Consider the following 26,109-nt stretch of genomic DNA (forward strand, 5'->3'; position numbering starts at 1 on the left):
GATACTTCAAGTTCACATCCTGGTAAGCTAGTGAGCACTTCGTCTGTAGTCTGCTGAGTTATGTACAATGGCAAAAAATGTGACCAAAACTGCCCTTAGGACATCACCTTATCCATGCTATTTCATTAAACAGCACATCTCTTAGGGTGAAAAGCTGCAAGCTACTCCTTAGACTAGTGTCAGAGGAGCAAAAAAATCTAATACTGCAATTTCTTCACTGGGTTATGCTCCATCATTCTCCTGCCTTTGTTCCCCAGAAGAGCTTGTGTTACTAGAAATGTATGATGGTGTGTGCAGTTTGTATGCTACATGGACTTGTGAATTTAAGTTCTAGGCATAAAAGTTTACTTTTAAGAAACATTGTTTATTTCCTGGATTAGAGAAAAACTGCTTTCATATGTATGCCATCCAAAGCAGAAACATCCAAACTTTAAGTGTGTGTAAGTAATAAAGTGGGTGCAAATATCCCAGAACTACTAAGTTATTATTCAAAAGGCCAGCCTCTTCATTTGCATATCACAATATGATTAATTTTAACAATGAGAACTATCTCACTGAAGGGTAAGTCTTTAATTTTTTTGGATTATCTTATTATGATGATTTTAATATTGACTCATCTTTCTTCTTACATCTTTATTAAACAGATAGCTCTTGCCTTTCTTATGAGACATTGAAAACAGGGATGTGTAACTAATATTTGATTATAGAAAAACCAGTGCACATCTAAACCTCCCTTACGGCTGTAGAAGGAGGCCTAGGGGTGGGATTTAGTTTGTAATTAATTCCTCTTCCGGATACATCCCCCTCTAAAGCTGTGAATGCAGGTTAAGTACTGCATGCCCACTTCACAAATGTTTGCGTTCCACTAGAAGAAGATTTTGTTGAATGTAGTTCTTTTGTAGTCTTTAATCAAATCATCTGAAAGACAATTTGAGCTGGCTAGCAACATGGTTTAAAACTGCTGGTTGCTTTTTGGGAATTAGGTGTAGAATTCATGCACGGTAGAGAGATAGATGGAAAGAGAGATTTAAATAAATCCACAAGTGATAGAAGACGGTTGTTTACCTTAGAGATTGACGTATCTCACGAATGAATTTGGAGTTGGGGGGGGGTGGGCATCACTGATTTTTATTAAAGGGCCAAATATGAAAACAGAATGAGACATCTGAATGACAAGTAAATAAATCAAGAAAGTCATTTCAAAAATGTCCTGAATTTTTCAGGTTATAGGATTTACATTTGTTTAGGTGGTACTGGTGGTAAAGAACTCTCCTGCCAATGCAGGAAACATAAGAGATGCAGGTTTGATCCCTGGGTCAGGAAGATCCCTGGAGGAGGGCATGGCAACCCACTCCAGTATTCTTGCCTGGAGAATGCCATGGGCAGAGGAGCCTGGCGGGCTACAGTCCATAGGTCGCATGGAGTTGGACACAACTGAAGCTATTTAGCACACACACAATAGTTACACATGATTTCACTTTTCTAAAGTCAATTTCCAGGTGAAAAGTAGTGTTCTGGGTGGTTTAGAAACAGGACTAATGACTCAAGTCATTTCAGAGAAATATTCACTTTCATAATTATAGTGATGAAAAAATTTAATATACTGTGTAAACAACCTAGGGTGTCTCTCAAAACTAGCGTTTTAAATTATATCATATACCACAATTCAAACATTGGGAAGGAAGGATATTTGACTCCTGTCGGTATTTTAAAGTATTGGTAGGCTCACATTTAGCTTGAATTAGCCTGCAGAGGTATGCTGTCCATTTAAAGTATGTTACAAATCATAAGAATGGAGAAGTATGTCGACTGGGCACGAAGTTTTAACTTTGGACCAGGGTCAGAGACTATAATGCCAGAACCACCATGAGATTTTTGAGGCTTCCAGACCTTCTGTGGTTGCCAGAAGGTTCATCAGCGCGTTGCCACCTGAGAGCCTGCGTGTTGACCCCTGGCGCCAGGATCGAAAAAACGGCCCAGCTCTCGCAGGCTCATCAGAAAGCCCTTATGTCAATGTTACCATCTTCTTACTCTTTCCCATTCTTTCCCTTCATTATGTGTAGTTTTATGGGATGAAAAACCAAGCACTCCTCTCAGAAATATCAAATTATTGCACTGTTTCTGCTGAGCATCTGGGGCAAATGAACCTCTAGTGATTAATTAGTTCAACCAAAGTTGTCTTAAAAGGGAGACAAACATAGTCCTAGATGGCAAGCGGAAGCTCCGCGGTGCAGGGAGCCACACCTTTCCAATGACACTGACTTCTGACATCATACTTGTGAAAACTGTTAACCTAATGTCCAAAATGTTTACCCTGAGTGATGTGAGAAAGAGTAATGTGTCCAAATATTCACATTATACTTTGTACTTTATTACTCAAACCAAATGCTTTGTGTATCTGCTGCCGGGAGTGACCTCCACTGCCTGAACCAAACAGGCAAAAAGTAGTTTACAACAACACTTAAGAGTTTCCTCTATTTGGATAATGCTTTTTTTCTTTTTTTTTCAAGTTCACCGATGGAAGCTTCAACAGAATATCATTACAGGTTACCATGAGCCCCTTTCTTCCCCATGCTCAGGCCTCTCAATACCACATCAACTTCTGGACAGCCTTTCACCAAGCACCAAAATCAGGCACTTGCATGATTTGAAAATAATGTCCATGATTTGAAAATAATACACTTTGAAACCTTGAGATCAACCCATGTTTCAGAGTGCATCATAAAACCTTCTTTAGGAACTTTTGTTAAGTAGTTAACCACCATTGTAATCATCGTCCAGCTCTCAGGAACAATTTCACGGGGGTCAGCAGAAAAGAGACAAAGCCCATAAACAAAGGGTATTGATGACTTTCATGTAAGTACAAGATGAGATCTAGTCCTACAGTTTTGAGATAAACTCTTCCCTGGTGAACACACCACAGTTCTAACCAAAGGACTACAAATATTCCTCTTTGAAGAAGAGGAAGCAGCTGTTGAAAAAGAGAGGGACTCATGAGATGATTCTAACAGGAAGTATGTTTTACTTTTTTAATAGAAATTGTGGGGCATGGCCTTTCATTATGGTATTTTAAAGAAAACATTCCAATGTTTTCATATTTCAATGTGGCTAAAGTTTTTTTCTAAATTTTTTCTGATTTCTGCCTGCTTTAAAACTGGCCTTAATATTTTCTGTCTGGCAACTGACTTGTGTGTTTTAGGAAACAGGGCTGGGCTGCGCTGAGCTGGGAGCATCATTTCTCAATTTTGCAGTTCGCTTAGTGGCCCTCTGGCAAGTGGCTGGCTTCACGTTCAGTGATCTATAGAACAGCCCTATGGTATAGAGAAAGCAAGGAAGTGTCAAGTAAATAAGGCACTCCCTGTTACTGTCTTGTCGAACAAAAAGCGCATTTAACACTCACTCAGCAAATATTTATTGAATATCTACTGCGTGTTAGGCATTATACTTGGCACCAGGGGTGAGATAATCAACAAGAACCAATTCCTGTCTTCCAGGTGCTTATCCAAGGAAGCAGGTAACAAAGTTTTCAGTTGTTATTTCCCCTATAACTTCTTCTTTATGATGCTAATTTGAGATGCAGGGCAGTTAATGCTTCACTATTATAAATATGCATGGCTGCAAACCAAGCATTAAAGAGAGTAAATACCTATTCTGGGTAACTTCTGACACAAAGTTTAATTAGCATATTTTCAATGAGCTTTCTCCACTCTAAAATGTGGTAAAAAAAAGAAAAAAACCTTGGTTTTATGACAGATAAATTACATGAAGATTAGGCAGAGTGTCTGCAAATAGTAAAACCATCTTCTAAATTTATCTTACATCTGTTACCCAGAAAAACACGTATGAATGAAGACCTCTGGTAGAACTTTTGTTCTCTTAGTAATGAAGGAGTTTCTAGGAATTAACATAAGAACAGACTGGTGGCACTTAAAATTCTCTATAAAATATATACTTTTATTAAAAGGCAAGTCACACATTACCTTTATTAATTGTCTTAATGTCTATGTTTTAATGGCACATTATCAGGAAAGGAACAAGAGAACTTGGAGACCAATGTGAGCCCCTCCCCGTACAAGCCTGTGCTGCTGCTTCTTATTTTTTTTTAAGCCTGTGCTTCTTAGATTGGAGCCTTTTGCTATTAAGAAATGACAAGCAGGTTTATTTGAGAATCGTTCATTCAAATACAATACCAGGTTTCTATTACTGCTGTAAAAAATCAGCATAAACTTAGTGGCTCAAAACAATACAATTAGATTATCTTAAAATTAGTAAGTTAGAATCCAACACAGATCTCACTGAGCTAAAGAATTGTGTTTTCAGAACCATGGTCCTTTCTAGAAGCTCTTAGAGGAGAAGTCATTTCTTGTTCCAACTTCTAGAAGCCCCTGGCATTCCTTGGATGCTGCTGCCTTCCTTCCATCTTCAAAGTCAATAATAGCAGGGTTGAATTCTCATCGCTCCCACTCTGACCTTCTCTGTGCCCTCTCTACTTTTAAGGATTTGTGATGACACTGAACCCACGCGGATAATTCAGTATAATCTTAATTCCATTGCAACCTCAATTCCCATTTGCCAATTAGGATGAGGAAGTTTTGGCAGGGGGAGCTTCCCCAGTGGCTCAGATGATAAAGAAATGGCTTGCAATGCCGGAGCCCCAGGTTTGATTCCTGGTCTGGGAAGATCTCCTGAAGAAGGGAATGGCTACCCAATCTAGTATTCTTGCCTGGAGAATTCAATGGACAGAGGAACCTGGCGGGCTACAGTCCATGGGGTTGCAAAGAGTCAGACATAACTGAGCGACTTGCACTCACTAATATCTTTTGGGGAAGGGCATTTTCTGTGTACTACACTATTTTAATCTGTTTTTTTAAAAGGATCCAAAGCACTGATGACTTGAGCCATCTTGGCTGTGCTCTGAAGGAGAGGATGAACGAAACTCACCCATACATTCACAAGGAAATATCCAAGGAGAAGATGCCTGGTGCTGGATAAGACTCTTGAGAGTCCCTTGGACAATAAGATCAAACCAGTGGATCATAAAAGAAATCAACCCTGAATACTCATTGGAAGGACTGATGCTGAAACTGAAACTCCAGTACTTGGACCACTTGATGTGAAGACCCAACTCATTGGGAAAGACCCTGATGGAGGGAAAGACTGAAGGCAGGAGGACAAAGGGATGACAGAGAATGAGATGGCTAGATAGCATACCAATTCAATGGACATGAACTTGGGCAATCTCCGGGAGATAGCGAGAGGCAGGGAAGCCTGGCATGCTGCAGTTCACAGGTTCACAAAGACGTGACTTAGGGACTGAACAGAAACCACAGCAGTGACCTCAGGAGAGCACTGTCACGGCCAGCCAGTGTCACAAGAACAACCAACACCCTTCAAAGTGAAGTGAAAGCACTTTTCAGAATGGAGGAGGAGAAAGTGGAGACCACCTATATGTGGGCACAGATGAACTCAGTCAAGAGCAGAACTCCTGTGTTAATCACAGGATGCTAAGAAGGTAAAATTAATGTAGGCAAAAACCATTTCCAAGCACTAGAGGACTTCAATCTCATTAAAACTTTATGTTGGCTTGTTCATAAGTTTTGAAAAGCACTGTATTCATTTCTCCACAACTCCTGGAAAAGATGAGAAGCATTGCTCTTCAACAGTTCCAAAAGTCTAATTTGGTCTCAGAAGAGGAGTCAATCTCCTGAAGAACCCAGAGGGCTTATGGGAGGGGCTGCATGATGTTATAGCACAGAATGATGTGGGCTGTTGTATAATATAATGAAGAATGTACTTGATTTTTGGCCCTGTTTCTTGACACAGAGCTCTTAAAACCATTGGAATTTCCTGAGTGATAGGAGCGTCTTTTGTTCTTCATTAGCCTTACCTAAGTTTATGCTAACAAAGTGACTTTTGGTATTTCCCCTATCCCCCATAGGTTCAGGGCTTCCCTGGTGGCTCAGTAGTAAAGAATCCACCTGTAATGCAGGAGATGCGGGTTTGATCCCTGGGGTCAGGAAAATCCTCTGGAGAAGGAAATGGCAACCCACTCCAGTATTCTTGCCTGGGAAATCTCATGGACAGAGGAGCCCCCGGGAAGGCTACAGTCCATGGGGTTGCAAAGAGTCAGACACAACTGAACAACTAAACAACAATCACAACAATAGATAGCTTCAGGATGGAGATTGGTAGCCAGAGGAGCCAAAAGATGTAATTGGGGGGTTAGAAGTTTCAGTCCCACCCACCAACCTCCAGGGAGGGGAGAGGGACTGGAAGTTGAGTTCAGTCACCAATGGTCATGACTTCATCAATCAGTGAAGCCTCCCTAAAACCTTAAGTGGAGGAGTCTGGAGAGCTCCCAGGTGGGTCAACATTTGAGGCACTAGAGGGTGGTGCCCCTGGAGAAGGCATGGGAGCTCTATGTCCCCCTAACTTCTATACCTTGTCCTACACTCCCTTGTAACTAAATGCTCCTGAGTTATAGCTTTTATAACAAACCTGTGGTGAAAAGTGAAAGTATTAGTTGCTCAGTCGTGTCTGACTGTTTGCGACTCCATGGTCTTATATATAGCCCGCCAGGCTCCTCTGTTCATGGAATTCTCCAAGCTAGAATACTGGAATGGGTTGCCATTTCCTGCTCCAGGGGATCTTCCCAACCCAGGGATCAAACTCAGGCCTCCCACACTGCAGGCAGATTCTTTACCATCTGAGCCACTGGGAAAGCCCAACAAACCTGTTATAGTAAGTAAGGCAACTTCCTGAGTTCTGTGAGTTGCTCATGGGAACCCCTGAATATGTAGTCAGCTGGGCAGAAATGTGGGTAGTGTGGGGACCCATTTATAGCTGGTGTCTGTAGGGGAGGCAGTCTTGTAGGATTGAACCCTTAGTCTGCGGGGCCTGGGTGAACTCTGGATAGTTAGTGTCAGAAATGAACTGAATTGTTGAACACCCAGTGAGTGCTGGAGGACTGGTTGATGTGAGAAAACCACGCCCCCCACCAGACCAAAAAAAACCACTTTGTCATTTGGTCTCAGAAAACATTCCAGAAAAAACCTGAGAGGTTCTTTAGCTCTGGGATCTAATGCCTGATGATCTGAGGTGGAGCTGATGTAATAGAAATAGAAATAAAGTGCACAATAAATGTAATGAACTTGAATTATCCAGAAACCATCCACCCACCCTGTCCAAGGAAAAACTGTCTTCCACGAAACCAGTCCCTGGTACCCAGAAGGTTGGGGACCGCTGCTCTATACCTTGTATCCTCTTTCTAGGAAGGAGTTCATGGTCAACTCTATCGAAGAAGTTTAAATTATACTTGGAATGATTTGGTAGTCTTCCTGTTAAACAAATTTTATTTTGGAAATGGACCTTTTTTTTTTTTTTTTGGAATATCTTGTGCCATTTTATTACTCACTCTTCTGGCTTTTCTTACTTTCACTGTTCTCTGAGCATGAAACCACAATATACTGAGGACCTATCACTTATAGTACTAATTCTCCCCTTTTCTTTAAAATTTCCTCAATTTTTCCAGATTTGGCTTTTCTTTTAAATAAGTTTGTCTGTAACTTACTCCGAGTTTCCTGATAATGAATGCTCTTCGTGGCACTGTCTTATCTCCTTAAGGCCTCTGCTATGCTTAATTGTATTTACCCTCTGTTCCAGTGCTTTAAAAAAGTATTTACAGTTTTCAAATGCTGGCAGGACCCATGCTCACCTAGACCACACTCTGACAAAGAGGTCTGTCCTGCTTCATATGAAGTTGGAGAACTGCTAGGAGATACCCCAGTAAGTCAGAGCTTTTAGGAAGTGTTTTATGGGGTGTATAATTTCTGGTATGGAGCAATTAGGCCACATCAAATGTACGTTTAGGGTTGTACGTTTTACCTTCTGGTGGTAGCAAATGCAAAAACAGACGAGAAAAGCACAAATGAGAAGACAAAAGATGTTTGAGATGGAGACTAGCTACCTCAAAGTCACAGCACCCTCTTCCATGATTCTCTTCCCTACTCTTTTCAAGCATAAACAAAATAAATCAGCCACACTGGGTTTAAGTGATGACCTGCATGGAGGCAAGATACCAGAAGTGATTATTTTCTAGAATTTACAGCTTTCCAGCTGCTTCTTATTCCATGTACTAATATTCTTTTGACATCTTATGCCTATGGGGAAGAAAGTATACACATATTCATTTATAGAGGTAAAAACTGTCATGATCACAATAATTTACATCTGAGGGTACATGATATATTTTATACTTTATTTTAAGCTTTCTAAGTTTATTTTAAATGTTAAATTGTGAATGGAACCAACTTTCCATCTGAACTGTGATATCTGGTACAGGATGGCACATTAGAGTGGATTGACTTGTTCCTTTTATGCTATCCAGGCAGCAGTTAGTTGCTGCAGAAACTTTAATATATGCTGCTCAAGGAATCCAATATGGTGTCAGGGAATGGCTTGGATACTAAGTACTATTGAGCTCAAAATGTGTCAAGTACTATTAATAATAACATCTGTCATACTCCAGAGTTCAGTTCTCCGAAATGTCTTCTCTAAAAGAAAAAAAGAATGCTTCAATAAAACTAAATTGTGTGGAACATCTATTTGAAATAATGACAAAATACTAAAGCTACAAAAAGTATAAACTCTTTAAAAACAGAATCCTAGCATTAAACACTTTTTTGAAGAAGGAAATGTATAGAGATATTGGCAACACTTTTAGAAAAAGTTCCTATGTTATATGTATAGGGTACCCAAAAATAAATTGACAGAAGTTTTGACAAAAACCACAAGGACATTCACGGAATTAAAAATGAATAGGGAATTCCCTACTTGTCCAGTGGTTAGAACTCTGCACTTTTCACTGCCGGGGCCCCAGGTTCATACCTGGTAGAGAACTAAGATCTCACAAGCAGAGAGGTGTGGCCAGAACAAAACCAAAAACAAACAAAATGAATAAAAATGATCATCAGAAAAGACTGTAAATACATTAAACTCTTCTATTATAACCTATGGGCTTAATACTTGTTGGGCCTTAGATTTTTAAAAGTACACATTTCATGTATAACATAGGATATTCAAATATATAATATATATATTAATATATAACTGAATCACTTTCTGTATACATGAAACTAACATAATATTGTGAACCAACTTCACTTCAAATAGATAAATAAAAATTAAAAAGACACATTTCTAGATTGAACTGAAAATGAGTAAAACATTGGACAGCTACATTTTTGGACATAGCAAAATATCAGATATGTAAACTAGGAACTAGACCAATTCTCCACTAGACTGCAAGGTTCTTAAAGGCAGGGGCCTCATCTTGGTATTTCTAGTGTCTTACAAAGTAAGACCAAGTGTCTTACAGCGGAAGCCTTGTCATGAACGGTAGCATGCACTGAACACTGTGCGCCAGAGACCATGCTAAGTAATTTGTAAGCATTATCTTATTAAAACTTTATAAAAACTCTAAAGTTTAATACTATTTTATTATTGTCTTTACTTTATGGATAGAGACACAGAGACGTAGAGGATTTGAGTAACTTGGCCCAAATGTACTACAAGAGGCAAAAGAGAGATTACCCGGCTGGAGGAGAAATAATGTAAACTGTTATGTTCCACCACCTCACCAAATATGCCCTAAATGAAGACAGAAACAAACACAAAATAGATTGTATTCCCTCATTAGCATCCACTGTTCATGGACTGCGGTAGTATTGAAACAGTCTTACTTAAGTTTACAAAGCTCTGCAGGAGAATGAAATGAAGCTTATATATCAGTTATTTGAAAACAAAGGTTTAACTTAGGCTTTAGGGCAATGCACTGATAAACTGACTATCTGGAAGAAAAAAATCCTGAATTTGTGTATATTTCTGTGGTGTAAATACTCTCACCATGGCCCATTTAAAACTGGTAACTTGATGTCTCTGACTGGTGTATGAAGAGGTGAGCACAGTTAGCTCTGGCAAACCCAGGACCACCACTGCAGAACATTTCTATTCTTCTTCAAGACTCAGTTAATAACATTCTTTCTCTCCACTAGTACTCTGCTCTTATCTTTCATCCCCTGCTTTACAGTTTTATCAAACTTGTTCCTTTCAAAGAGAAGTACCCAAATCATTTTGTAAATTGAACAGGGGTTCAAAATACTAAGTGAAGCATTAATTAAAGATGATATTTTTAGGTGAAACAATACATAAAAACTACTCTGGTCCAGTGGCTAAGACTCCTTGCTTCCAATCCTTGCTTGAGGAACTAAGAATCAACACGCGGCCTGGTGCAGCCAAAAAACAAAGTAAAACAAAAAACTAGTCCACAGCCAAAAAATAGAGTAGAAATCTCAACAATCCTTTTAAGGAACTTATTTGGTTATTTAATGGGCAAGAAAGGCAAATTAAAACTCCTTGGCAAAGATCTCTCCTCCTTCTCATAAAGTTGCTCAGATAATCAAAGAAGACAATGAATGAAACATCATTTTTATAAATTCCAAAGTGCAATTTGAATGGAAGATATAGCTATTACAATGGACAGTGAGGTAAGAGCCATCCTCAAACTGAATCAATCCACAAAACACTAAGATTTTGGAAGGGAATGTGATTTTGAAGCAGAGAATGTGTAGCCCTACATTTGAATCAGATGAGGAATGCATTTAAATTATGTAGTGGAAGTATTATCTTGCCGGCTACCATCCGAAGAACTTTTGGACTTCAAAAAATTGCAGGCATGGAAAGGCACACTGATACTTATATTTAGCACCAGGCTTACCACAGTTTTGATAAAGATCCGTCTATATTTCTTCAGAACATGTAGATGGCATGTGTTACCAGTGGCTTATTAATGAATGATTTGCAAAACTTGAGGTAATCTGAATTTTTATCCTAGCATTGAAACATACATACCTGGCTATTGCTATTGCAGGATTTTTTTTTCAGTTAAATATATATATATATATATATATATATACACACACACATATACACTCAGTTAAATATATATATACATATACTCAGTTAAATATATATATACAAACACTATATATATATATATATATATAGTATTCTCTAAAGTTAAAGTGATTTCTATAGTAAACAAAGAAGAATGGGAGAAACGGTTAAAAAATGGTTAAAAAATTAACCCCAACATATGTGTTTACTAATAATATACATGACAAGTAACAATATTTTCTCCCCCCTAAAAACAAACTCTATGTAAAAACGTACTTCCCAGATTTATGATAGAAAAATATGCATTCTTGGTATTGGCAAACAGCTGGGAAAATTACCTCAGAGCAGTATTGACTAACATAACATATATTTAAATAAATCTTTAAAAGACACTAAAATTTCGATTCAAATTTGAATATCCAGTTATGAACTAAGAAAGAATTTTAAATTACTCAGTGTGTGAGAGTATGTGCATCCATTAACATATACATCTCCCCAAAGATTAGATGATGCTATGGAATAAAGGAAATATTTGTTTATGATGGGGAGTTTCAATTTTTATTTCCCTTACTCTCTCAAATATTTCCTTTTCATGATCATTCTTTTTCTTTTTTTAGGATCATTCTTAAAGTGTAAATATTTTCTAAAAATTATTAAATTGATAAATATTCTGCAAACCTTGTTAGAAGAGCAACTAATTCCTTTGGAAGATGATTTAGAAAATACCTTTAACGCTTTCAAACCACAAGAGTATTTTATTTAATGGGTAAGAAATGCTGTTTTATTGTTTGGCAGCTTGGAAATCTCTTAGAATGTCTTGGTCTATCACAAAGAAAAGTAATTTTTCATAATTTATTAATAAAGGTCTAACAGAATTCAGGATTATTAACTTTTATAATAAAAGTAAAAATTTTAATGAAATTATTAGAAATATTAAATTTTTATATTGAAAGCTAAAGAAATAAAATAGACTCATATGATTTCATTTACCATCTTTAAAGCTAAAATTTTTGTGGCATAAAATCTGACCATTTTATTTTAAACATTAAATCCAAGGGTATAAAGCAAGTTTCCTTGATATTTTCCTCGACTTTATACCTTTTTATTTGAAAAATCTTTTTCCTCCTGTCAGAAAATGGAAGATTCAAGGTCTTTTCAATGAAACAAAGAAAAGAATCACAATATTAAGTATTAATGCTTCACTCTAGCTAAGGGTACAAAATATTAAGTGAATTTGACCTCTTGCTATTATAAAGTTTGTTTTTATGACGTGTGGCTAATATGGTGGTCATGCAGCTAAAAGCATTATCTTCACATCATTATATAGAAATACAACACTAGGATACTTGAGTTTCCTAGTCATGTTTCACTGCTCTTTGCCATTATATATTTCCTACTGTTACTCTAAAGAAGAACTCTAATTGACTTATATGAGAACAAACATTGAACAATTAAGTAAGATTACTGCTTTCAAAACAAATCTTGAAAAAAACCCCAACAGTTTAGACCACCAAGGAACACTAATAAATTTTAAAAAATATGAAGTTTTCTCTATGTGACTTCTCTTGAAAAGTTATGCAACAGATTGCTTCAACTTCAAGGTCATATAAAAGTTATGGTACTTTTGAAATTATTTTCTAAGAAGAGTTTGCATTTACAAGATTTAGATGTCAATTAAACTTGAAGTTTACGAAGATAGCAAAATGAAATTCTATTTTCATTAATCACTATTTTACAAAATGATCAAATGTAGAATTCTAACAATACAGCAACACTAAAAAGTGATCAATCCAAATCTTCATTTTTACATTAAAAAAATCATTCTTACTCCAAAATAACATTAGTTACAAATCAGCATTTAGTAAACAAACATAAGCTATGCCTCAGATATCAAAATTAAGCGACAATTTTGAAATTTAATATATACATGCCTATACTAATTCTGAATGATAGTAATTAACATATATTATTTCTGGAAAAATGCACCTTGAATATTAAATTATATAACAGTTTAAAACGCAAAATTTGCCACTCCATGTTTTCTATAATTAGGAAAGTATGATACTATGGCATTAAGACAGAATAAATGTGGGGACTGTGCATTATACGTATCTGAAAATATGAAGTCCAGATTAAAGATATGCAAGTAATGATAAAATCAGAATAGGATTTATGAAGAAAGACTATAAGGAGTGCTTGGATTTCTTAAGTTCGAAAAAGAAAACAATCTGAGTACACATAACTTGCTTCAAATACATGAAAATTTATTTTAAGGAGGACAGTGTTCAGTGCCTCACCTTTTCCATGTGAAGTTTCACCAGTAGGACAGTTTTCAGTGTAAAAGAAACTATTCCTTTTGGACCAAAAGGCAGAATTTGAGGAAACTTCTGACATTCATATTGCCTGAGATTGTGTCCTTAGTGAACTGAGGGAAGAGCCCAGCAGGGAAGGACAGGACCAGAGTTTTCTAATATGTTTATAATTCAACATTTGTAGCAATGGGGACAGAACTGACGGCAGTCACCATCCCATTTTCATTCATAGAATTACCATGCAGAGACAAGTTCCCGATTCTCCATCATAGGGCAAAGGAAGTGTTCATAAAGGCTGCACTTTCCGACCAGCCCCCACCTCCTCATCATTTATAACGCGGTCCCCATTTATCCTTACTCACTGCACAGATCTGCTCTCAGATTCCAGCACTCCATTCAGTCATCACGGGGGCAAATATTGTGAGCCAGTTGCTCCCAGGTCATTAGGCATCAAATTCCTATTCATCGGTGTCAGGAGGATGGGCTCAGAGCTTTAGACTGTCTAGATTTGCAACTTGTTAGCTTTTTGACAGGAGAAAGTGACTTAGCATCTCTTGTCTTTGTTGAATCACCTTTCTTTTTTTTTTCTTTTCTTTCTTATTTTATTATTATTATTTTTTTTCCTTTATTTTTATTAGTTGGAGGCTAATTACTTCACAACATTGCAGTGGGTTTTTGTCATACATTGACATGAATCAGCCATGGAGTTACATGTATTCCCCATCCCGATCCCCCCTCCCACCTCCCTCTCCACCCGATTCCTCTGGGTCTTCCCAGTGCACCAGGCCCGAGCACTTGTCTCATGCATCCCACCTGGGCTGGTGATCTGTTTCACCCTAGATAATATACATGCTGTTCTCTTGAAACATCCCACCCTCGCCTTCTCCCACAGAGTCCAAAAGTCTGTTCTGTACATCTGTGTCTCTTTTTCTGTTTTGCATATAGGGTTATCATTACCATCTTTCTAAATTCCATATATATGTGTTAGTATGCTATAATGTTCTTTATCTTTCTGGCTTACTTCACTCTGTATAATGGGCTCCAGTTTCATCCATCTCATTAGAACTGATGTTGAATCACCTTTCAAATAGGAACCTTTCCTATCTCAAAGGTTGTTGGGAGGTAGATAATGAAAAGAGCATAGCGTGGACCCTGACCCAGGGCTGGTGTTCAACGGAAGTCAGGCATTGTTACTATGCACCATGGCTGGGCTATTGTATTCTAGTTGGGGAAAGAGGCTTAGACAAGTAAGCATACAAACAAATGCATAATTAAATACTAGAAGGGACTAAAAAGAAAAGAATAGGGTGTTATGGGAATGCATATCACGGGGAATCCAATTTAGACTAGGGGATCAGGGAAGGCGCCCCTGAAGACAAACACTGAAGTTGAGACTCCAGGAGCCAGACAATGAAGGGGAAGAAAATTCCAAAGAAAGAAAGAATTGCATCTCCCAGAGAGACACTTTAATATTGAGTATTATTCTTTGGGAAAGGACAAATGTAAGGAAAAAGCACAGAAGTACACATACTCTCCCATTCTTGCTCTCTGATTACAGAGAATTTGAGGGATTTGAGGGCATAGATGAATAGAGAGAATTAAAATGTGGGTCGTTAATATGAGAGCTGGGTTTGAATCCTGGCTTAGGGATTTACAGGCTATTTGACTTTGCAGCAGTAATTTAACACAGTTGAACATTAAGGTTTTTTAAAAAATGACTTATAACTTTTACTTCATTAGGTTTCTTTTTTAATGAAAAATACACAGTAAAAATTTTAAGTTACTAACACACAACTGGTCCATATTAGCTGCTCACTAATCAGCTTTCTTTTCTTCCTCATGGTGGAGGGCAGAGGGATGGGCTTGTAGAGTAGCTCACGTACCTGACAGTAGACAACAAGGATGTGTACTTAAGTGTAAGAAAGGATTGAGCATTCAGGATTATATCCTGGGATGAATAATCATTTATTCATTCATCAATTATTTTGACAGAACTATAACCTCAAACCAAAATGCCACTCTGAAATGTTTCAAATTATCTTAAAAGAAATTTATAATTTTTTTTTCATTTTGACATACCTTTTCTGTCTTGATGGTTTCAAGTGAAAAACTATAGTTGTATAAAATGTTCATTTCTCATTTGATGGCATGCATGACAAAGTGACTCTCAGGGTGAGGACCCAGAAAGGGCAATGCTGATGGCATTTGGTTTTCTTGTGTGTGGCATTTGCAGCAAATCTGCTTGTTTTACTGTATGTTTGTAATTGTGTGAAATCAAATAAAAGAATCAATTTTAAAAGGTCATTTTTTATGGGAAATCTAAATATACATACTTATTTTTGTATTTATATATAATGTGTGAGTATAAAAATATAAACACGAACACATTAGCAAAAACTACACAGATACTGCAAGAATCATCATATGTTAAAAAACCAAATTTCCAGAAGCAGCAGTTTATCAGATGAATTATGGACACAAATATCAGCAATATCCACAAACTGCCTTGTTCTGCTGCTGCTGCTAAGTCGCTTCAGTCGTGTCCGACTCTGTGTGACCCCATAGACGGCAGCCCAGCAGGCCCCCCTGTCCCTGGGATTCTCCAGGCAAGAACACTGGAGTGGGTTGCCATTTCCTCCTCCAGTGCATGAAAGTGAAAAGTGAAAGTGAAGTCACTCAGTCGTGTCCGACTCTGTGCGACCCCATGGACTACAGCCCACCAGGCTCCTCCATCCATGGGATTTTCCAGGCAAGAGTACTAGAGTGGGTGCCATTGTCTTCTCCGTGCCTTGTTCTACTCTTTCTTAAATACCTCCAGATACAAAACGTACTTCCTTTTATGTTACACCTATAAGTTTAGGTGGTGGGAATCAGGAAATACGAAAATAACAATCAAAATTAATATGCATAATATAAAAACTTCTAAGGTTTTTTCCCTGACACTTATAGCCAAGATGTAAGGCCATGTTGATGTGACTATCAGAAATCCAGGTATCCAAAACCTACATTTTATCACTGTAAAAATGATAAGGGACGTCATTTCTTTTTTTCAAGCTGGTAATCTTTTCATTGTGTGATAGAAAACTATCGAAGATACATGTGAGATTGTCTGGAGAACTCTCAAATATACAAGGAGCATTATTTTGTATAATGCCACACATGATCCTAGAAGAAGTGTAGAAGATGGGACTAGCCTAAGACAAAACTGCCCTTACTGATGCTAGAGTGACTTTGGCATCCACCCCTTGCTGTTGAGCTGGTGAAAACACAAATCAAGCTAAATTTCCTTTGAATCAATTAATTTCCTGATATAAATCTAAACAGAGGTAAGAAAACCATGGACAGGATAAAGGACACCTTGTTTTTTCTCTTCGGCTATGAGAGATTTTTGTTTCTAATGACTGTGTCTAATAAGAAGAGTCTTCCTCCACTTCCTGGGCTTCCTGGGTGACTCAGTGGTAAAGAACCCATCTGCCAATGCAGGACACTTGGGTTCGATTCCTGGGTCAGGAAGATACGCTAGAGAAGGAAATGGCAACCCAATCTTGTCTGGGAAATTCCATGGACAGAGAAGACTGGCAGGCTACAGTCCATGGGGTCGCAAGAGAGTTAGACACCACTTAGCAACTAAAGAACTCTGCTTCCTATACACAAGCTTGTCAAAAGCTCATCTGATCATTTAACTTTGCTTCCTTGAAACAATAACAAAACTTTCTGTCATTACCTGAAAAGTAAGTTCAAGGGATCTGACAGCGAACACAGGACCCTTCAACAGATAGCCCTAGCCTCTTTTTTCAGCTTCAGCTTCTGCCATGTAGCTGGACGCTCCCTATGTTTTCACATCCTGCTGACTTTGCACTTGGCTATTTCCTCTGCTTGTAAGACCATCCCCATCTAGTTGCTGGGAAAGAACTTACTGATCTTTTAAGACCCAGCTCCAGCTCTTCTGCAGTCTTCTCTGATTCCAAAGAATGCCTGTCTCTTTTCTTCCTAGTACTTTCTACAAATTGCTATGACACCATATCACTTTGTTATTATGTTGTATTCATTGCATCTACGGCTCTACCTGGCTCAGATGTTTAAGAATCTGCCCGCAGTATGTGAGACCCAAGTTCGATCCCCGGGTTGGGAAGATCCCCTGGAGAAGGGAATGGCAATCCACTCCAGTATTCTTGCCTGGAGAACCCCATGGACAGAGGAGCCTGGTGGGCTACAGTCCATGGAGTCACAAAGAGTCAGACATGACTGAGTGACTAACACTTTCTCGTTTCACCACTTCCCTACCCATCAAGAAGAATCTTGAATAGAAATCAAGTCTGATTATTTTTGACTGTATCCCAGCACAAAGTCCAATGAGTTGGTTGCATGAGTAAAAGACTTTTAGCTCAATTTCACATATTATATATATCTTTGCCCCATGCACTTCTAAGGCTCAATTTATCAAAAATTTAAAAGGATCTATGTAGAAAAAGTACTAGAGTAAAGCTTCAGGAAAAATAGAAACTTAACAACTTCCACTTGGAATTAGTAAAAGAAAGGAGCATATTACTATAATTTACATTGGATGGTTATGAAAAAGCTTTTTCTGATTGCAACAAGTAATGGTCTATAAAATATTACTCTAAAATTGTTCTTTGACTTGTACACTAATCAAAGCACTAGTTCAGACAAAAATACAAGGTAATTATTTGCCATTAAGAGCTTAAGAAATTGTGTGCTTTCCTATCTAGTTGTTTTTCATGATGAATGTGTAAAAGAGAGCTGATGATAATATAGTGGTCCTAGAATTACTTCCTAGGATTAATGTCACTAGAAAACATCAGGTAAAGTATTAAGGGATAACACTAGACAATTTGTTTTTCTTTATAACTACTGGTCTAGAGCTTTAGAACTTCAGAGCAAAAACACTAATAAAAATCAGTCATCATTATGATGTCATTCTCATAATTTCCTTAGAAATAAACTAGCAAGTACAAAAAATATTTATAATGTACGACATCATCTATGTGCCTTTCCATTGCTTAAACTTTGAGTTATATTTAGTGAGGTTTCCTGTTTGTTATAAAGAACACCTTCTAGATGAAATAAAATACATTAATAAAAGCCCTTTGAAGTCAAACTATCTTTGTGAATTGCACATGTGCAGGAATAGCTTAAATGCTAGGGACTGAGCCAACTGTATGATCTAGTCCAAGTTATACAAACCCTTTTAAAAAGAAATTTTTGTGACCCTAACTCTTTGGAAGATATTTATCTGTCATTGAAATGGTTTAAATATCTAAAAGCAGCTCCCAAATGATATCTGCCTACCGGTATGGCATGGGCCCTAGATGACATTTGTAACCCACCAAACTTGGAGAAATAAGTGCGCCAGTGACATTTGTAGTTTTTGGTGCCTTTACTTTAAACCCGTAAAATATCTACGGCCTTTAACCACATCCAATTTTCAAGTCAGGATGACTTACACAAAATAGGAGACACAGGAGAATTGAGAAGTTTTGTATATACAAGAAACAGTTCTCAATTCTTCCACGCGTGCATATAACTTCTTAGATAATGCATTTCCTCATTTCTCTCATTTGGCAGAGTCAATTCATATCTCTGGGCCTGACACAGTCTCTTTGACATTGAACATACTCTCCATGACATGCGTCCTTCACAGTGTGAAATGGACTTGGAAAAACAAAAGAACAAAGGATCCTCAGGTTTCTTGAAATATGTCAGAGGGGCATAACCCTGCTCGACAGGTTCTAGTATTTAGACTCCCCAATTTGTTTTGGAAGAAAAATCAAACTTCCTATTCATCTAAGATAAGGAAAGCCTTATCTCACCACAGGTGTGCCTTTTCCCCAAGATTTGCAAGAATAATGCATTTTCATCTGTTGGCTACATGGGGCTTCAAAAAACAAACAAACAAACAAACAAAAATAACACCCCTCCAATGAATTCTACAGAAGGACATTCTGTCAACCAATATCAAACTGGGGCTCTTTTAGCAAGCCACATTTCACTTCCTTCATAATCATACTGTTCCAGGCCAAATCAAGCTTAGCTCCTTTTTCTGCTTCAACAAGCTGTTCCAGGGTTGACCCATACTTGGGAACAGAGGCTGGGGGAAGCAGAAACACGATCTGAGTTTAGCTTTGGGTTAGTTTATTATGGAATGCTCATTAGAGAGAGCAGAGTTGGAAATCAGTGCTGATTCTGGAGCAAAATGTCTTCAAATATTCACTGGTTGGTTTTTGGATGGTTATTGTACAATTCCTTGGGTTGAAAAGATACCCTGGAGAAGGAGATGGCAGTCCACTCCAGTACTCTTGCCTGGAAAATCCCATGGATGGAGGAGCCTGGCAGGCTACTGTCCATGGGGTCTCGTTGGACACGACTGAGCAACTTCACTTTCACTTTCAATGTACAATTACTAGAGTTAGACAGACAGGAATTTAAATCTCAGTTCTTCCAGTTAATAGAAATAACTGTTTGTTATTACTTAACATTACTTAACTTTTCTGAATGTGAGTTTTTTATCCATAAAATAATTTTTTATCAATAAAATAGGAATAAGAATATCCAAATTGTAGGACTATTAATAATGCCAGAATTAAAGTGGGTATATCTTAAAAAGTCTCTGAAATAGAATGAAACTTCAAAATGGTACATCCCTTTCTCTGTTAAACTAAAAGGTGTATGTCAATAGAGTGTAAGGTATCAAATTTAACTTTGATAATGCTGAAGTGGACTATAGGCCATTAGCAAAAAGACTCCAAAAAGCTATTAGGCACTTCTGGAACACCAAAAGCACTCACTAGATCAAATGATTTTTATAGTACTGTGGAGGGGCGGTAATGCATTGTGTGAAGAGGGAAGACCTCAAAGCATCAGTTTAATCTAGGACTATTGCACATCTGGAACCAAAGAATTGGAGGATGGTGGCTTCCCCTTGCCCATGTATAGCTCACTGATTCTTAAGCATATTTAATACATTTCCTACTTGTAGGAGACTGAAATATCCTCCTTGAGGTTGGCAGAAATTAAGCATTAAGTTTATACCAGTTTATAGTCAATGCATTAATGTCTACTCTAAACCAAGTGAAAGTGAAAGTTTTTCAGTCGTATCCGACTCTTTGCGACCCCATGGCCAGAATACTGGAGTGGGTAGCCTTTCCCTTCTTCATGGGATCTTCACAACCCAGGGATTAAACCCAGGTCTCCCACACTGCAGGCAGATTCTTTACCAGCTGGGCCACAGAGGAAGCTCACTCTAAACCAAAGCTAGGTAAAAAATGGGTTGCATAAGAAATAGGTTTTCCAGATAACACATTCAGTCCCTTGATTTGTTTGACCAGGGCTTCCCAGGTGGCACTAGCGGTAAAGAACCCGCCTGCCAATACAGGAGATGTAAGAGACGCGAGTTCAATCCCTGGGTTGGAAAGATGCCTTGGAGAAGGGCATGGCAACCCACTCCAGGATTCTTGCCTTCTCCAGTATTCTTGAAGAATTCCACGGACAGAGGAGTCTGGCATGCTATAGTCCATCCATAGGGTTTCAGGGTCAGACATGACTGAAGTGGGGACTTGTGGGGTCATAGTTTAAGGTGAGTGGCAGCCCCTCTCCTCCACTCCAAAGCACTCTACTTGGATGAAAGCTATCTTTACTGCAACATGGCTTTCCTGGGCAGGACACATGAAGAGAATATTATTAGGATATCCAAGGACTTACTGCATGGATGGCTGATGCTAGACAAGACAGACCCAAGCAGGATTGCCTGCTACATTATTCAGTCAAAATCAATGAATGATAAGAGGACTGGCTGGATATAACAATCCATAGAGTGACAATGCTGTGGTATATTACCAAAGAATAAATCACCCTTGTCCTGAAGATGTGGTCGCTTCTCTTAAGCCAATCAGCCATGGAGCCTAAGAGATAAAGAGTGATGCTATGAACAGGAATGATTCGGAAAGAAATCTAGGCTAAGTATCTTTCTTTTCAGTATTTATGCTTTCATACATTTTCTGAGAAACTTTTTGCCCTGGTGCCTTGTGTTGAGGCCAGACTAAGGTCTTCCTGCGAAGTTCCGACAACTAATGCATGCTGCTTTGCTGAAGTGCCATGGCCTTAGGGTGAGCCAGTAAATAGCCAAATAGCTTCAACTCCCATTTCTTTGTCCCCTTCTTTCCACTCAGAAAGTCATTCATATCTTTAATAACCTTTTAATAGTCTATACGAAGTCATTACCTTAACAGTTCAAGTTATTATTAAAAATTTATTTCTGAATACAATTTAAGATGGATAAGCAGGGAGCAAAAGTCTCCCTGATAATTACTTTTAGGAACATTTTCTATTTTCTCTTTGTTTTCAACATTTCAAGCACATCTTTAATCCTCCATTTCTTTCCCCATCCTAATTCTGATAGCCTCTTTAATCCCCCCAAACACTACTCTTTTGAAAGATAATGACTTAATATACTCAGATTCACAAGATAACAAAATACTGTATCTTAGTCGGCCTTTTTCCTTGAATAAGTTTTATGGTGTTCCTACTGGTTCTTTTCTTTTCGACTTCACAGCATTTCCCCAAAGACTCATTTCCTGGCTCTGGAAAAATTCCTTTTCTTTAAGCCCAGTGTCATAATAGCACTTCTCAGAGCCTCCAGGGAGGATACCGAACTTAATTATATTACAGCTGCTGTAATTTGGTGGCTTAGCCACACTTATTCCTTAACCAATTCATATGCTACCGAAGGCGAAACCAAGAGTAACCTCTCTTTATGCTTCAGCAACAAGCTGTTCCAAGAAAACCGTTGTTTATAGTATTGAGAAACTGTTCCTCCAAGCCACATCCCAGTGTAATGTTCAGTTGGCAAAAAAGAAGGTTGTATGCTGTTCACCAGGGAAATCTGCCTCACTCGACCACCCAAGAGGGCAGCAAAAATAAGTTACCTAGTAAAGGTGGTCTTTTATACAGAGGTCAGGCAGAACTTTACTGGAAACTTGGGTGGACTGGAAAGTCCTGGCTTAATATAGTGAACTGCATAATTTACCATGCGCTCAAATGTTACTGTATAAGTGAAGCTTATTGTAAAATCAATGCATGCTCCACTACGCTCTTTAAAAAAAGTGATTAAAAAGGAACAAAAGTGAATCAAAATGGCTTGTGCAAGATACTGCTTCCAAATCCTGGACACAATTCTTGATCAGCCCCCTTCTTACTCCTGGATTTGTTTTTAATATTTTTATTTTTTAATTGAAGGATAATTACTTTACAGAATTTTGCTGTTTTCTGTCAAACCTCCACATGAATCAGCCATAGGTGTACATACATCCCCTCCCTTTGAACCTCCCTCCCATCCCCTCCCCACCCCACCCCTCTAGGTTGATACAGAGCCCCTGTTTGAGTTTCCTGAGCCACACAGCAAATTCCTGATGGCTGTCTATTTTACACATGGTGATGTAAGTTTTCATGTTACTCTCCATACAGCTCACCCTCTCCTCCCCTCTCCCCATGTCCATAAGTTTATTCTCTACGTCTGTTTCTCCATGGATTACTTCTTTTTTTCTCTTCTTTTGTTGGCCATTGTCTACAGTGACAGCTATCTGCTTTTCTTAATGATTGAAAGGAAGAGAAGCTACTATGAAAGCAGGAGTGAAAAGGAAGAAGGCTTGGTAGTCATGTTGCTTATATCAGGCACAAAATAACAAGTTCAAGTTAACTGAAATTCCCTCAATTTTTCAAATATTTTTTTAGTTATTTTGTTGTCATCATCAAGGTCATTTTAATGTCTATTTTATGATAATGAGTCAGCTAATGATCAGACATAGTATAATTAAGGAGATTTGGTAGTTTTAAAATTTATAAAACTTAGGGCAACCATATAGCCTGGACATAGTTCTGGTCTATGTTCTAATAAAACTCTCTTTTCACTTACAAAGGTATCCCAGCTTGAATGATACAGTAAATGGTCATGCTTAATTTAATACATACTTCAAATATGGAGCATGTACAGAGGAGGAAATTTTGAAAGTATACTTTTCGAGGAAAATACCAGCTTTGTACCACAAATGGTGCTAAAGTCTGGCATGTGGGAAAATGACGTTAGTATAGTCCCTGTCTCTCAGGAGAAAATATGCCAGTGTAACGTGGTTACCGCTGCAGTGAGGGATGTAACGCATGAACAGTGTTCTCGGTCTATTCTGGACAGAGCAGAAGGCTGCAGTCATATCCAGGCATACCTTGAGGCAATTGCAGGTTTGATTCCAGACCACCACAATAAAGCAAAAATCACAAGAAAGCCAGTTACACAATTTTTTTGGTTTCCCAGTGCATGTAAAAGGTATGTTTACACTATGAAAAAAGTGAAAGTGTTAGTCACTCAGTTGTGTCTGACTCTTTGCAACCCCCTTGGACTGTAACCCACCAGGCTCCTCTGTCCATGAAATTCTCCAGGCACGGATACTGGAATGGGTAGCCATTCCCTTCTCCAGGGGATCTTCCTGACCCAGGGATTGAACCTGGGTCTCCCACATTACAGGCAGATTACCATCTAAACCACTGGAGTCTATTAAGTATGCAATAGCATTCTGTCTAAAAAAATAAGGTACATACCTTAATGTTAAAATATTTTACTGCTAAAGAATGCTAACCATCATCTGAACCTTCAGTGAGCAGAGCAGTCACATCAAAGATCACTGATCACAGATCTCTATAACAGATATAATCATAATGAAGAGGTGGGAAACATTTTGAGAATTACCAAATGTGACAGAAGATGAAGTGAGCCGATCTGTTGGAAAAATGGGGCTGAGAGACCTGTTCCAAGCAGGGGTGCCACAAACCTTCAATATGTAAAACATGCAGTGTCTGAGAAGCACAATAAAGTGAAGTATATAAAATGAGGTGTGCCTGTATAGGCAGGGTTACACTGTCAATGGTAGAAAGCAGTATATTCAGGGAGTCAAGACCATAGGTTGGGATTTGAGGTATATACACCAGACCGGGGTGTGCCACAGTCTAATGGAAATTCTGCCTAAGTCATTTAGAGTAGAAAAGCTACAGAATGCAATTAAAAGCACCTAGACTACTTTTCCCCCCAATAGTTCTAAAATACAGAACTGTCAAAAATAGCTTGTTGTAATGATGTCTAAAAACAAATTCAAAACCCTGGAAATATAAACTACAAAAAAAAAAAAAAAAGGATTCTATGAGTATTAAATTTTGCAACAACTTGGATGAATCAAAGAAGAAATTTCCAAAAGTTATGTATTGGATGTTATAACATTTCAAAAAAGCAAAGTCACACTGTTGGAAACAGATCAGTGAGTGACAGGATCGAGGGGCAGTAGGGGGGGCGGGGGAGGATGTGCATTCAGGGAGATAGAATGAGGAGGGTTTTTGGGGGTTGATGGAACTGTTCTGTATCATGATTCTGGTGCCAGTTACGTAAATTTGTACATATGTTATCGTACATAAAATTTGACTATAAATTAATTTTAAATTCAAATCAGAAAAAAAAATCTCAAAAATTAAAATTTGAGATAAGACTAAAATGTGCATTCAGAGGAGGGACTTCCTTGGTGGCCCAGTGGTCAAGACTCTGTGCTTCCAATACAGGGGCCACAGGTTTGATCCCTGCTGGAGGAACTCCCACAGGCATGGTCAAATTAAAAAAAACAACACACACAGTGCATTTAGAGAAACATGCTAACTTTTTCAAGATATCCCTCGTTTTGTCAAAACATCGTTGTGTAAATGAGTCTAGTGTCTTCAAAGATTAAAAGCGACTGAACTTCTAACAGAGGAGTATATTGAGAATAATTAATTGACCTCCTAAATCTGGGGTCAGCCAACTTTTTCTTAATGGTCAGATAGTAAATATTTAAACCTTTGAGGGCTATATCTTTATGGCAATTATTCATCTGTTGTTGTAGCACAAAGGTAGCCATGGATAATATGTAAAGAAATGGTTTGGCTGTGGTCCCATAAAACTTTATTTGTAAAAACAGGCAGAGGGCCAGATTTGCTCTGTAGTTTGCCAACCTCTAATTTAAGTTATTACCACATAGTGTATCTTAAGAATACTTTACTCTGGCTCACCACCTATATAATATCCAAATATGCAGAAGTAGTTCGAATAATTTTTTTACATGCTTTAAATTCAATTATTTAGGTATAATACTTCTTTTTTAAAAAATTTTTGGCTGTTCCCAGAGGTATGTGAGACCTTCCCCACCAGGGATTGAACCTATGCCCTCTGCACTAGGAGGTGGAGTCTTAACCTCTGGGTTGCCAGAGAAATCCCCATAATCTTAAAATTCAATTTCCAAAAACAAATCATTATAACCAGAGTGGTCTTTTGTTAGTTGTTTTACATTAATAAAACAAGAAGAAAAGGATGTAATTAGCTCCAGTTTTTGAACCATGGGTCAATTTTTACACTTAAATGCCTTGTAAATATATCATCCTTATTTATTCTTTATTTCTTCTACAAAAATGAAGAATAAGGTGACTAGCACTTGTTCTCATCACTTACAGTGAGGATCAAGATTGAGAAAATACTTTATCTCTGTTCCATTTGATCCAAGGTTCTTTATTTTAAAAAGTTAGTGAGAAATATTGGATTGCCTATCAATAGTCCAAGTATTTCAAAATTCTTGGACAGGAACATAAAATCCTACAATCTGACAATAGCACTTGATTCTGGAAGTTACTACTCTAATGTGGGCCATATTACAAGACCAGAGATTTGTTTTCAGTGTCTTAAACTCTCTCAGGTTCTGCCTTTCATTTTCTCTCTCTAAAACTATCTATTCCTTCTTCTCTGAACCCAAATATTCTCAAGTTTTCT

The 26,109-nt window shown here is 38.0% G+C and overlaps 1 protein-coding gene across 1 annotated transcript in view; it reads right to left on the reverse strand.

Annotated features, from left to right (window-relative positions):
- Positions 1-26,109, reverse strand: part of LOC122452056 (hedgehog interacting protein) — a 104,064-nt gene that overhangs the window by 39,815 nt on the left and 38,140 nt on the right. The window lies entirely within an intron of this gene.

Source organism: Cervus canadensis, chromosome 1 (assembly GCF_019320065.1).
Source record: "Cervus canadensis isolate Bull #8, Minnesota chromosome 1, ASM1932006v1, whole genome shotgun sequence".
Classification (NCBI taxonomy): domain Eukaryota; kingdom Metazoa; phylum Chordata; class Mammalia; order Artiodactyla; family Cervidae; genus Cervus; species Cervus canadensis.